General features: G+C 36.7%; 1 pseudogene; it reads right to left on the bottom strand.

Annotated features, from left to right (window-relative positions):
• Positions 1-3563: 3563 nt before the first annotated feature.
• On the bottom strand, positions 3564-4644 carry LOC102474008 (AP-3 complex subunit sigma-1 pseudogene; annotated as a pseudogene).
• Between the last annotated feature and the right edge of the window lie 7759 nt (positions 4645-12403).

Here is a 12403-nt window from a genome sequence, read left to right as displayed (position 1 = left end):
ATTTAACTTTCCTTACAAAGCTTTTCTTGCTGGAACTATTTATTTTCTAACCCCTGCCCACACAATGGTACCTAAATAGGCCTTTGAAACTCACCCCAATCTCCCCTCAGCTCTCAATTTCTTTGGCCTGTCAGTAACTAGATTTCATTGGCTTCCTGTTCTAGAAACGTTGTTTTGTTTTGTTTTGTTTTCTGTTCTCCTCCCTTACTATTTATTGGCCTGTTCTCTCTCATTGCTGGCTCTCTTTTTCCCTCATCTCAAATCTCGGTCTTGTTCTCTCTACTCATATTCTTTTAGAAAAGACTGTTCATGATGATGGCTTCATTCTGACCCTCATGTTACCTCCTGAGAAATTTACATTGCTACTCTGAGCCTCTTACCAAACCATAGACAGTAATCCAGATGTTAATATTATTACTGCAATCACTGTTATCTATATCCACACTACTATTATTATTACTCCTACAATTATGTAGGAGTATATGCCAGATATTATGTTGAGCACTTATCTTATCTTTGAACTTCTCAAGAACCTTAGATGTTTGTTCCCCTGAGGTTTTCTTTTAGAAAAGAAAGCTGAAGTGTAGAGAGAAAACTACAATGTGATTAAGTAGTAAAACAGGAATTCAAAATTAGACAGAAGGATTCCAACTCCAAAACTATTAGCCCTTAAGTGAGATTGCCTCCAAAAGCTACAGGACCCAGAAAGCCACAAAGCATGCCATCCATTTCCTTTCAGCACCTCTGAGTCTGACACAGAGGCAAGCATACACTAAGTGAAAACATGCTACATTTAAACTAACTACACCCAAAAGCTAGCAGATAGTCCTATCCCAAAGACCCCCTACACTATCTCATGAATTCTTCATATTTCTACCACTCTTTTCCCAATTATTTATGTTCAAAGTATTCCATCCTTACTGGTATGCCCTTTTTATTAGACCTCAAAACAACACCAGATAACATTTATTGAACATTCATCATGTTCTATGAAATGCTTATCACTCTAACCCTATGAGTTAAGTCTCATTATTATCCTCTACATATTGGAAGTTTAAGTTTAATGATTAAGTGGATGAAATTAGGTAATGACCTATTTGTCTATGTCTACTACCTCCATTAAGTTCTATGGCCTGTAGCAATTCCACTAACTCTAGTATATTTGCTTTAAATAGTCTCTTGAAGCTGTAGTCTTTCCTTCCTTAGTGGCATTGCTAAGCCCCAGAATAGATTCTCGAGTGTCTGATGATGAAGGCAGCTTCCTTCCTTACTACTATTAGCTAATTAATTTAATTTTATTTTCTTAGTTTTTTACACGTAACTACTCTATATCTCCACAGCACACAAAATAAATCCTTTCAGCATGAATACACTGTGTACCAGTTCAAAGATACTGTCATACACGTGATCATCAATAGATCACTTTTTAGAAAATTTTAAATAGTTCATGATTTATTCTCATTTTATCTAGTAATACCATCGTCCCTTGGGATCAGTAAGTGGCATAATGATTACATCACTGGACTCCCACATAGTCGACCATGGCTCGAGTCCCAGAACCAGTGGCTTAAAACCCACGCCAGCCATGTGTGCTTGCATCCCAAGATCCCAAGAAGAGAATAGAGGAGAAGGGATTATGGCATGGCCATCCCCCCGGGGGATGATTTCTAACTTTCTGTCTCTGTCTCTTTCTGTCTCTTCCGTGAGCACACATGCCCTATAGCAAAAATCTCTCAAAAAATAAAATAAAATAAAATAAAAATACCATACACACAAACCTCAACTCCTTGTCATAATCAAGTGAAAGAATTCTAAATGTCTTCACAGATCATAGTTACTATTCTCTCCATGATTTTAACTTTGTAAAGTACTATATGGAGGACTAGCAATTGACGTAATGGCTATGTAGTTGACTCCCATGTAGTTGACCATGGTTCAAGTTCAGGACCCAGTGGCTTAAACTCATGCCAGGTGCATGTGCATGTGTGCCCAAGATCCCAAGAGGAGAACGGAGGAGAAGGAATTGCAGTGTGGCCATCTTCCTTGGGGGGCGATTTCTCACTTTTCGTCTCTCTGTCTCTGTCTTTCTGGCACACGCACACGCACACCATATAGAACAACGTTCTCAAAAAAAATAGAAAGAGTACCATATGGAACTTTTAAAATGCATTCTATACATCAAACTATGAAAAAAAAAAAAAAGAATTCTGGATTACTGGAGCACCGTATGTCTGGATTATCCCTATTGCTTCAGCAATTGCTTTCCACTTTATTGGCTCACTAGAGGCACCCAAACCTGGTTAGTATTCATTGGAAGTAGAATGATAGGCAAGAGAAACACAATTGGATTTACTCATTCATCCACTATCACTACTCAATAAAGTCAGTACTTACTGTATACCAGATTCTCACATATTACCCGGAGAGGTGTAATGAGAATTAAATGAGATAAAAGTCAAGTCTTTGACATAGTGCCTGGCACATAGCAAGTCACACACACACACACACACACACACACACATATATATTTGTTCTCATTTTATCTATATATATAGATATATATATGAATATATATATATGAATCCCCACTTATTCTTAAATAAATGAGTCTAGAAATAAAAATTTTTCAGGAGTCCAATTACTTTGGGATTTATTTAAACTAAGAGAAAAAGGTCATGTTTTCATGCATATATACTTGGTTCTTCAAATAACAATTATGACAAATAGCAGAAAGAATTAAGTAATGCTACATCTGTGATCCATACATAACACTAACATTTTGGATTGTACATAATGGAGGAAATATTTTGAACACCTTTTGGAATAATGTAGTAGCCTGCCTTTGGTGAGCATAGGAATGCCATTAGGAAAAGAAAAAGAGGGGTCAGCACTTGGCCTGATGGTTAAGGTGCTAGACTCCCATATGACCAACCATGATTTGAGTCCTGGACCCCGAGATATGAAAATCACACTGGGTGTGTGTGCACCTGAGGGAAGAATGGACGATAGGGGATTGTGGCATAGCCAGCCCCCTGTTGGGTTATTTCTCACTTTCCTTCTCTCTGTTTCTCTTTCTCTCTGGCAAGTGCACACTCCTTAAGACAAATGATAAAAGGGTAGGAAAAGAAAAAGAAAAAGAAAGGAAGAAGAAAGAAAGTAAGAAAAATAAAGAGAGAAAGAAAGAAAAAAGAAAGAAAGAAAGAAAGAAAGAAAGAAAGAAAGAAAGAAAGAAAGAAAAAGAGAATGAAAGAAAAAAAGAAAGAGAAAGGAAAAAAGAAAGCAAAAGAAAGAAAAGGGAAGAAAGAAAGGAGGAAAGAAAGGAGGAAGAAAGAAACAAATAGAAAAAGAAAAAGAAACCACACTGCAACTACTCAATTTCTTTAAAATCAGAGTAAGAAAAGCAACATTGAATTTTCATACTGATTTTACACCACTTCCATACAGTGTCATGACTTAAAGCCAAGAGCGAAAGTTAATGTTCTTCTCTATTTTTAGTAAACAATTGCATAGTAAACTTAGGTGACTTTCCCCCTGGATTTTACCTGAGTGACCCGTTCAATTTTTTATTTAAAAGAGGTCAGGTTTGGCACTTTTATACTGTTGTCACCAATGTTAATATTTCTTGGAATCTCAGAAAGATTCATATTCTTTACAGCTGATAGATCATGGGCTAGAGCTCCTGCTAAGCCAGCCTCAGATTTCTCCAGTAAAATAAGTGCCTTAATTTGTATAACAGTCGCATTCCTATTGGTCTCTAAAACCATTCCTCATCATCATGGATAGTTAAATCCAGTTCAGGTTTCCAAAACATATGTCTAATGTTTGCATGAATATTTGAATGACATCAAAAATGCCGAGTTCACTTTCTGAAGAATCCACAAAGAAGACAACCTACAGCATTGCATAATGTCTATAAATGAGTTTGTTGTCAGATCCTCCAGTTAATCATTGCCCTTCAAGGAAATTACAAACATTATCATCTCTCTTAGATATGAAATAATGAAGTCTCCCTGATGATCTGCCATTGTGTATTTTCACTGGTAAGATGTGGAGGACTGTAGCTTGCCATGGTTGTTCAAGATGAGGATGCCTTTGGTTGGGTGGGCTAACCAGATGAGCAATGCAGGCTGGGGTGAGGATGGTCACAAAAGCCTCTTCTCAGGATTTTTCTGGTGATCCTTCCCCACTTGTTCCCTCCCTAGGTATAAATTTTCAAACTCATTTTCCTATGGTCCTGATAAGCTATGTCTCTTCTCTTGGTACTTTGCACTGGTTATCTGAAAATATGTCTCTTGGCACGTGGACTGACTATACTGCCTCACCACTTCTGCTGAGGTGCAGATTCTGTTTCTGTGTACCAACCCTACATTATAATTTTTGCTCAACATTGATTCAATAACTGCTTATCAAGTACCTACCATTTAGCATCGGGCTGAGATCTATGGATACAGTGGTGAACAAGATATATATGATCCCTAAAAGAAAAAATAGCAGTAACAATTAAGTGTGAAAAGGGATAAACTTGGGAATTACAGTGTTAAGCAAGAACACACTCAAAACAAAGAACAATATATGCAAACCACAAAATTCTTGTTGCCTGAGATAACCAATTATTCTCTTTATACTTGCTTGAATCTTACCCATCTTAGTATACTCTTGGGTGCATTTACAGAAAAAAAAAATCCCAAAACTCAAAATGACTTAAATAGCCTAATATAAGGGTTTTTTGGTTCATACAACTGAAAAGTCCAGGGACAATTGTTTTCGGTTGGTTGGTTGTTTGTCTGGTTTTTTATTTTTATTTTATTTATTTATTTATTTATTTATTTATTTTTAGCAGAAGCTCAATTTAGTGACTAAGACCAAGAATAGCTTTCTTTTAGCAGAAGCTTCATTTAGTGACTAAGACCAAGAATAGCTTTCTCCCACTTCTCAACTCTAGTTGATCAGTATTGATCCTATTTTTGCCACTCCTTCCCTATTGGTTCCCAAATAATTGCCATGGCTTCTGAGGATGCATACTTGCTGGTTCACAAACTGTAGAGAAGTATATGAAGTAAAAGTCCTGGCTTTATTCTCATTGAACTCCCTTGAGTCCTATTGCTGTTCTCCAGACACAAAGAAAAATGTTCATTAAATGGATAGTACTGAGCCACATGCCTTACCTATAGGCCCAAGGATAAGGTCAACTTTTCTAAAATGCACAGTCTGCCTGAGAAATTGGCCGTAGGTAGGCATCACAGGTAATCATCTTCACATTTATAGTTATGCCCAATACCTATGAAAATTGGGGTTCTTTCTATCTAAACTACTTGCCAACAGCAAGTGAGAGTTGCCATTTTTTACATTCGTGCCAACACATGTTTGTTATATTTTAACTTATTAATATTAAACTAAGTGACATGAAATAGAATCTCACTGCTTATGAATCATTCTTGCCTTTTTTCATAAATTTTCAGTTAATTATTAAAATTTGCCTATTCTACAATTAGATTATTTCCCCCTGCATAAATACTTCACATATCAGTTTTTTCTAAGTTTTTTTTTTTGCTAATAATTTTTACCAATCTATGTCTTTCCACTTTGATATTGATGTTTTTGTCATGCAGACGCTTTGAATTGCAGGGTATCCAAATTCATCAGTCCTTTCCTTTGTAGCTTGATCTTTTTGTGCTTTATTGAAAAATTGCTTTTCTGGCCAGAGATATAATCTCCTATATTTTCATCTGCAAGTTTTAAAGTTTGTTATTGACTTCTAGGTCTTTAACTCATCTGGAATTTAGTTTTGTGGATAACGTGAGGTAAGGAGCTCATTTATTTACTTAGTTATTGCAGTTAAGATGGTCAATTTTTCTAGTATAACTTAGTGGCTGGTCCTTCATCCTTCATGATTCATCATATACTTAGTCTTTATGAGTGAATCTAATTCTGGGCTCTACATTCTACAAATTAATATTATCTTGTATTTTCTAACTTTCTTTCTTCTCTTGTACTTCTTTTTCCTTCTTCCCTGCCTTATTCAGGTTGACTGAATTGTCTTTATTCCTATTCCTTTTCTCATGCTTCATTGATTTAAAAGGTCTAAATTCTACACTCTGTTATTTATAAATATCCTTAACATCAGGACCAACAGATGGTATAATGGTTATGTCACTGGATTCCCATGTAGTTGACCACAGTTTGAGTCCCAGACCTGGCAGCTTAAAACTCACATTGGGTGCATATGGATGTATGCCCAAAATCCCAAGAGGAGATTGGAGGAGAAGGGATTGCAGCATGCTCATCCCTCCTGGGGGTTGATTTCTCACATTCTTCCTCTCTGTCTTTCTGGTGAGAACACATGCTCTATAGCAAAAATCTCTCTCTAAAAAAGAAAAGAAAAGAAAAGAAATATCCTTAACATGATTGCACTTAACCTTAACAATTTCAAAATCACAAGGCATTTTTCTATCCTCCCCAAAATAAAATAATTTTAACATACTTCAACTCCTATCATCCCTTTTCATTTTTCCTTTGTTGATAACTAGTATTTTAGTTCTGTTCTGTTTGCAATACCTCAATTATTAGTAATCTTATTATTTTCTACAGTGGGCCTTATTTGGATTTATCTATAATCTTTCCACACTACTTGCTTAATTATTGCTCCTTCATTCATTCAGCACTTCGGGAATATTATTTAACTGGTTACATCCTTCTTGTTCACTCTTTCAGCACTTCGGGAATATTATTTAACTGGTTTCTAGCATCTGTTGTCATTGTCAGTCTAATTCTTGCATCTTTATAGGGATCTTTTCTCTCTGCTTGCTTTTACAATCATCTCTCTGTGTTTGTTGCTCTGTATTTTTCTACTATGTGTCTAATTGAAGTTTGGGTTTATTTTTTTTTGTTTCATTATATTTATAATTCACTGTGCTTCCTTAAAGATTCACATATTTCTTCTAGTTGAAGAACTTGTAAGCCATGATTTTTTTAATGTTATTTTTCCTCTATTCTCACGATTTTCTTTCTTTTGCATAATATACTAGATAGATGTTGAACAAACACTCTACCCTCCATATCTCTGAACTTTTCTTTCATATTTTCTATAAAATAATTGTGAAATATAAAGTACAGGGGAAAAAAATGTGAGACCTATTTTCTTCTTTCTCTCTTTATTTTCTTTTTATCCCAGGGTGTGTGTATTCATGCCAGAGAGACAGAGAGAGAGAGAGAGAGAGAGATCACTGTCCTCCCACACCCACTCCTACAATAGGGCTTGGCTACATCACAATTCTTTTCATCCACTTCTTCATCCCATCAGAATCTTGGGCACATATGCACAAGCACCTGACACGTTTTTCAAGCTTCCTGGGCTTAGCTGTGTGGAATCCTGCTCTCTCCGCACAGAACTTAACACCACCTTAACCACCACACTACATGACTCGTCCAAAGATATATTTATTTCTGATGAACCACATTCTGTGTAATCTACCCAGATCTATATTCAATAATTCTTTTGTCTTCTGTGTCTAATTTCTAGTATAATACAGTGAGTACTTGAAAAATTATTTTGCTTTGTTTATTAAAATGCACCTATGCATTTGTTCATCATATATTATTCTTCCATTGTAGTTGTAACTTCTTCTTAAAATACTTAAATCTTTGGGACCAGTAGTTGGCATAATGGCTATGTTGCTGGACTCTCATGTAGTCTACTGCAGTTGGAGTCCCAGACCCATTGGCTTAAACTCATACCACGTGCGTGTGTATGCATGCCCAAGATCCCAAGAGGAGAATGGAGGAGAAGGGATTGCGAAGTGGCCATCTCCCCTTGGGGGTGGTTTCTCACTTTCTCTCTCTCTGTCTCTGTCTTTTTGGCAAGCACATATGCCCTATAGCAAAAACCTCTCAAAAAATAAAATAAAATTTAAATCTTCTTTGTAGCCCCACTCAGATTATTATTTGATATTGAATTCATGGTATACTATTGATATTTCCTCAGTGAATGGTGTCTGCTGGCTTGCATTCATGATATATAATTTCCTCAAGTGCTTTGTAATTTGAGATTGTGAGTTTATCTTCAGTGGAGGTTGTTTGTGTGTTTGTTTGTTTCGCTGTGGAGATCACATGGACTGATTGTAAACATTTTACATTTTCGTCTATGGTGATACCATTGTTTCATGGATACATCATTGTCTTTTATATCAGTAATTCTGTTTAAGATTAGTATGCTACATGGGAACTGTAAATTCAAACCCTATAACCTTAAATAGTATAGTCTTGAGTTTCAATTTCTCATGAAAGACATTTCTTTTTATCCAGAGACCTGGGGAGAGAGTAGGCCTTTTTTTTTTGCTTTTGTATATCAGTGTTTGAGGTTTTTCTAGCATCCTGTAAATGGAACTCCTTACAAGATACTGTATCTATAAGAATACCAGTTTCACTTCTGCATAGCACTAAAACTAGAGTTTGATCTTCCTAATCCGATAGAGACATTCAAACCTCAACTGTCAATCATGAAAGCTTACATCATCCAGTATCCATTTACAAGTTGCCAAAATTTCAGCTCAGAATATCTTCTTCTGGTGGTTTTTGTTTGTTTGTTTGTTTTAGATTTTTGCTATAGGGTACATGAGCTCATGAGAGAGACAGAGAAACAGAAGTCAAGAAATCACCCCCAGGGGATGGCCACACTGCAATCCCTTCTCCATTCTCCTCTTTAGATTGTGGGCATGCATGCACACATGCTCACTGTGAGTTTTAAGTTGCTGGATCCAGGACTCAAACTACAGCTGATTACATGGGAGTCCAGTGACATAATCATTACACCATCTGTTGGCCCCTTCAATTTCTTCTTAATTTTGGGTATTTGAGATTTATCTTTCTCTTCTCTTTGCATATATACATTTAAATATGATTATTTTAACCACATTCATATGTATTTGGTTGATACTATACTTCTATACCTTTCTTTTTATGTTAAATCTGAAAGTATAGCTCCTGTTTATCTGTCTACCTATCTATAGCAAGTAGAGTTTCCTGTGGACTTGATTTTTAGCTTTTTTGCTAATTTGATAATTCACACATTTCAGGGCATGATGGTGGTGCAGTGGTGGGACATAATCAAACCACATGGGAAAGCTCTGGATTTATTTGCAAGGATCTCCCTGAGAATGCTGGGCATGCACACTCATAGTCCAGGATCGCCTGAATTAAGGACAGGTCATAGTTACAATACCCTGATGGGTGTGCTCTATCTTTGTCTCTATCTCTTTCTCACTCATGAAGAAATAAATTTTAAAATTATATATGTGTGTGTATATAGACGTGTGTGTGTATACACATATGTATGTAAGTTCTAATTCTCCCACAGTTAGTAGTACAAGAAAGTAATAAACATTCTGAGTCCCAGTTTTCTCATATAAAGATGCCGCTATCAATACCTACCTATTAAAAGCATTATGTAGATGAAATAAAATAATTCATGAGGAAAAACAACAATGCCTGATATGTAGCAAAACAAAACCAAGGAAAAAAACCCTCAACAAATGCTAATTAGTATTGGGAATTCTGCTGAATGAGCATATGAATGAATGAAAAAGCCTTAACAATTCACACATTAAGGGCTGTACATACCACATTCTGGAAAGCGGAGACTTCTCAATATGAAAGCAAAGTGAGTCCATTCTATAACCAAAGAAGTATGAGTCTCAGCTGGTGTGTGGGCCCTAAAGAGAATCCAGACTGAGTTACTGGGTTTGAGATCCAGGTAGCATTTCTTGGCCTCCCTCCACATCTTTAAAGTGCACCAGCTTTCTGACACCCTCTTGCATATCAGATGCTAGAAGAATAGAGGCAATAACCTCCCATCCTCCTCTGGGAAGACTGTTATCCCATGCAACTTGCCATGGTAATAGCACAAATCACAATGCCATCTTATCTAATATTGGAAGAGAAAAACAATTTGGCTTAACAATTTTCTAGTGAGAGAATTAAAGGTGAGGAAAAGCAGGTTAATACCTTATTGAGACCAAAGACTTGAAGAAGGCAGCTCTTCTGAAGAGATCTAAAAAAACCACTTCCCATTGAATGTGTGTGGTGCTTAGGTTGCACTCTATGTGTTGCCGGCTCATCAAATGTTTCCACGCTGCAGGCCTCAGCCAGGTCAAATTTTCAACTGTGCTTTAAAATCGTCTCTTCTTGAAAGAGAAGGGAAAATCAGAGTATCTCATGAAATTGCATTTCATTTGGGGAACAGAACTGAAGCTAGGTGACCAGGAGGTGTGGGGAGTCAGGGCTCAAAAACAGGCCTGTGACTTTCTCCTTCTGGTTTCTTCACACGTGATTCTTGCAGCCACTCCACATGAACTCTATCTGAAGACATGAGAAGTAACTGGGAGGAAAGTGAGGAAGCTGGTGACATGCAGCTAGAGAAGAGATTAGAAGGAGGCATGATAAACATCCTTTCACATCTGATGGTGCTTGAGTGGAAAGAAATTGCTTCTGTGCTGCTCCAAAAATGCAAACTATATGCCATCAATTACTCGGTTTATTCAACACGTTCTCTGCATCAGATTCTGTGCTGGTAATGGAAATACTGTGAAAATTTCGTGCAAATAAATATATGTCCAGCCTGCAAATAAATTTTGTTTGAAGTTTATTTATCTCCTCCATGATCAAGAGAGAGAAAGAGAGAGTGCACACCCAAGAGGGTCTCAATATGGCAATCAACCCCAAGCCCCAGCCAACCCCAGATCATGGGCACACACATGCTCAAGGTACCAGAGAGACTCAGAAGTAAACTTGGAACTTCCTCTGTGAGTCAGCCTCAAGGAGTATTTTTACTGCTTTGCCATTATCCAGTTCCCAAAGTGTTCCTGTTATTTGTTTGTTTGTTTTATGATAGAGGTCATCATGCACATGATAGGAAGAGAGAGAGAGAGAACTCCCATCAGTATCTTATCATGTTGAAATCTTTTTCTGTCCTGCAGTTCCTCAGATATTCTGGGCACCCATGCACATGGCTCACTCAGACATCTGAACCTGTGATTGGCCATATGGTTTCTAGTCTCGTAGGGCACATGTGTTACAGGTGCACCATAGTGGTTAGGTATTTTATTTTATCATGGCTCTTGATTTTCACAGTATGAAATATTATCTGATATTATCTGATATTTTCACAGTATGAGGTATTATATGCAAGGATATTATCTCATATACTTAAGAACCATGTTATGGCACTTGTCAATTTCTGGAAAGCAGAATTCTTTTTAATATGGAAGTCACTGTGATTAAATTGGAAATAGCTGAGCTTTGTAGTTTGATAAGTTTTTGTTTATATTCCAGCTCTTCTACATATTAGTTTTGTTACCATAATCAATTTAATTCAAATTCTCCGAGGTTTAATCTACTTATTCACAAAAAAGGGGTAAAGTAATAATTATTTTATGTCCATAAGATAATAACCTTATAGAATACTCCAGTATTAAAATCAGATATATTTACATAAAGCATATTAGAAGTTAACACTTACTGAACCTTTTCTTTGTGCAAGAAATGTACATAGTGTTTTATGTACATTTTATAATTTCTTATTTCATCCTAAACACTTCTAAATTACAAATAATTCTAATATCTTTTAAATAAAACTGATGTTCAGGACCAGCAGATGGCATAATGATTATGTCATTGGACTCCCACATAGTCAAACATGGTTCAAGTCCTGGGCCCTGTGTCTTAAAACTCATGACAGGTGCATGTGCATGCATGCCCAAAATCCCAAGAGGAAAATGGAAGAGAAGGAATTGCAGTGTGACTATCCCCTCCAAGGGAGGTTTCTCACTTTCTGTCTTTGTCTTTCCAGTGAGTGCACATCCCCTATAGCAAAAATCTCTCTGAATAAATAAATTAATTAAGTTAAGAAAAAAAAAAACTTTCATAAAGATTAGATTTGTTGCCCAAGGCCATACAGCTAGTAAGTGCCATAGTTGGCATCCCCAGCTCATCTGTCTTCACAGTGTTCTTAACCACTATCCTTCAAAAGCTTAAATAAGCCTAAAAATGGTGGAACTATTCAACATTTTTCAAGATTTTTATGCAAGTGCTTCCTGAATTGTAAAAGATGCTAGATGAGGTAATTTCTAAAGACCATTCTAACACTAAATTTTTCTGTAATGTACATTTCCCAAACAACTAGGCAAGAAACATGCATGCATTCCCAAGTGTGGCTCTGCACGAGCTCAAAGCCACTGTGCACTGCATGACTCAGGACAGACCCACTCCTGCTCACGCTTTATGAAGAGACTCCCTCAATTTAGTCTTAGCCCTTGTTTCTTAGTCTGTTGCTCTTTTGATTTGTTCAGATCCCCTTCCCTTTCCTTTCCCTGACCATGGCTAATCTTACCCACACTTGTGAGCATAACCT

The sequence above is a fragment of the Tupaia chinensis genome, unplaced genomic scaffold (assembly GCF_000334495.1).
Source record: "Tupaia chinensis unplaced genomic scaffold, TupChi_1.0 Scaffold000513_1, whole genome shotgun sequence".
NCBI classification, from domain to species: domain Eukaryota; kingdom Metazoa; phylum Chordata; class Mammalia; order Scandentia; family Tupaiidae; genus Tupaia; species Tupaia belangeri.
Note: the sequence above shows the minus strand (reverse complement) of the source record. Positions and strands in the feature narration are given on the sequence as shown.